Source organism: Tenrec ecaudatus, unplaced genomic scaffold, assembly GCF_050624435.1.
Source record: "Tenrec ecaudatus isolate mTenEca1 unplaced genomic scaffold, mTenEca1.hap1 Scaffold_56, whole genome shotgun sequence".
Lineage (NCBI taxonomy): Eukaryota > Metazoa > Chordata > Mammalia > Afrosoricida > Tenrecidae > Tenrec > Tenrec ecaudatus.
In genome coordinates this window covers 312589-315330 of record NW_027459472.1, presented here as the reverse complement: position 1 = coordinate 315330, position 2742 = coordinate 312589, and positions in this window count along the sequence as shown.

Sequence of the window (2742 nt, the reverse complement as noted above, 5' to 3'; positions counted from 1 at the left end):
GTAACCTATATAGTCCAAGTTCCAGCTATGTAACCTAGATAGTCCAAGGGCCCGCTAGTTAACTTACGTAGTCCAAGTGCCCGCTAGGTAAACTAGATAGTCCAAGTGCCCGCTAAGGAACCTACATAGTCCAAGTGCACGCTAGTTAACCCAGATAGTCCAAGTGCCCGCTAGTTAACCTAGATAGTCCAAGTGCCACTAGGTAACCTACATAGTGCAAGTGTCCCCTAGTTAACCTACATAGCCCAAGTGCCCGCCTGTTAACATAGATAGTACAAGTGCCCGCTAGGGAACGTACATAGTCCAAGTGCCCGATAGGTATCCTAGATAGTGCAAGTGCCCGGTAGTTAACCTACATAGTCCAAGTGCCCGCAAGGTAACCTATATAGTCCAAGTTCCAGCTATGTAACCTAGATAGTCCAAGGGCCCGCTAGTTAACTTACGTAGTCCAAGTGCCCGCTAGGTAAACTAGATAGTCCAAGTGCCCGCTAAGGAACCTACATAGTCCAAGTGCCCACTAGGTAACCTAGATAGTCTAAGGGCCCGCTAGTTAACCTACATAGTCCAAGTGCCCGGTAGTTAACTCACATAGTTCAAGTGTCCGTAAGGAACATATATAGTCCAAGTGCCCGCTAGGGAACATACGGAGTCTAAGTGCCCGCTAGGGAACCTACGTAGTCCAAGTGCCCGCTAGGGAATCTACATAGTCCAAGGGCCCGCTAGTTAACGTAAATAGTCCAAGTGCCCGCTCTGGAACATACATAGTCCAAGTGCCCGCTAGGGAATCTACATAGTCCAAGGGCCCGCTACTTAATGTAGATAGTCCATGTGCCGCTAGTTAATCAACATAGTCCAAGGGCCCGCTAGTTAACCTACGTAGTCCAAACACCCTCTAGTTAACCTAGATCGTCCAAGTGCCCGCTAGTTAACCTACATAGTCCAAGGGCCCGCTAGTTAACCTACATAGTCCAAGGGCCCGCTAGTTAACCAACATCGTCCAAGGGCCCGCTAGTTAACCTAGATAGTCCAAGTGCCCCCTAGTTAACCTACATACTCCAAGTGCCCGCTAGGTAACCTAGACAGTTCAAGTGACCACTAGGTTACCTACATAGTCCAAGTGCCCGTTCGTTAACCTACATAGTCCAAATGCCCGCTAGTTAACCTACATAGTCCAAGTGCTCGCTAGTTAACATAGATAGTCTAAGTGCCCGCTAGTTAACCTAGATAGACCCAGTGCCCGCTAGGGAACCTATCTAGTTCAAGTGCCCGATAGGGAACCTACATTGTCCAAGTGCCCGCTAGTTAACATAGATAGTCCAAGTATCCGCTAGGAAACATACATAGTCCAAGTGCCCGCTAGGTAACATACATACTTCAAATGCCCGCTAAGTAACCTAGATAGTCCAAGTGCCCGCTAGGGAACGTACATAGTCCAAGTGCCCCCTAGGTAACCGAGATAGTCCAAATGCCCGCTAGGGAACCCACATAGTCCAAGTGCCCGTTAGGTAACCTAGATAGTCCAAATGCCCGCTAGGGAACCCACATAGTCCAAGTGCCTGCTAGGGAACTTACATAGTCCAAGGGCCCGCTAGGGAACCTACATAGTCAAAGTGCCCGTTAGTTAACCTAGATAGTCCAAGTGCCCGCTTCTTAACCTAGATAGTCCAACAGCCCGGTAGGTAACCTACATACTCCAAGTACCCGCTAGGTAACCTAGATAGTCCAAGTGCCCGCTAGGTAACCTACAAAGTCTAAGTGCCCACTAGGTAAACTATATAGTCCACATGCCCGTTAGGGAGCCTACATAGTCCAAATGCCCGCTAGGTAACCTGGATAGTCCAAGGGCCCGCTAGGTAACCTACATAGTCCTAGTGCCCCCTAGTTAACCTACATTCTCTATGTGCCCGATAAGGAACCTACATAGTACAAGTTCCCGCTAGGTAACCGACATAATCCAAATGCCCTCTAGTTAACCTACATTGTCCAAGTGCCCAATAGGGAACCTACATATTCCAAATGCCCGCTAGGGAACCTACATAGTCCAAGTGCCCGTTAGGTAACCTAGATCGTCCAAATGCTCGCCAGGAAACCCACATAGTCCAAGTGCCCGCTAGGGAACTTACATAGTCCAAGGGCCCGCTAGGGAACCTACATAGTCCAAGTGCCCTTTATTTAACCTAGATAGTCCAAGTGCCCGCTTGGTAACCTAGATAGTCCAACAGACCGCAAGGTAACCTACATACTCCAAGAACCCGCTAGGTAACGTAGATATTTCAAGTGCTAGCTAGGCAACCTACATAGTGCAAGTGTACCCTAGTTAACCTACATAGTCCAAGTGCCCGCTAGTTAACATAGATAGTCCAAGTGCCCGCTAGGGAACGTACATAGTCCAAGTGCTCGCTAGGTAACCTAGATAGTGCAAGTGCCCGGTAGTTAACCTACATAGTCCAAGTGCCCGCTAGGTATCCTAGATAGTCTAAGGGCCCGCTAGTTAACCTACATAGTCCAAGTGCCCGGTAGTTAACTTACATAGTTCAAGTGTCCGTAAGGAACATATATAGTCCAAGTGCCCACTAGGGAACATACAGAGTCTAAGTGCCCGCTAGGGAACCTACGTAGTCCAAGTGCCCGCTACTTAATGTAGATAGTCCAAGTGCCGCTAGTTAATCAACATAGTGCAAGGGCCCGCTAGTTAACCTACATAGTCCAAGTACCCACTAGTTAACCTAGATCGTCCAAGTG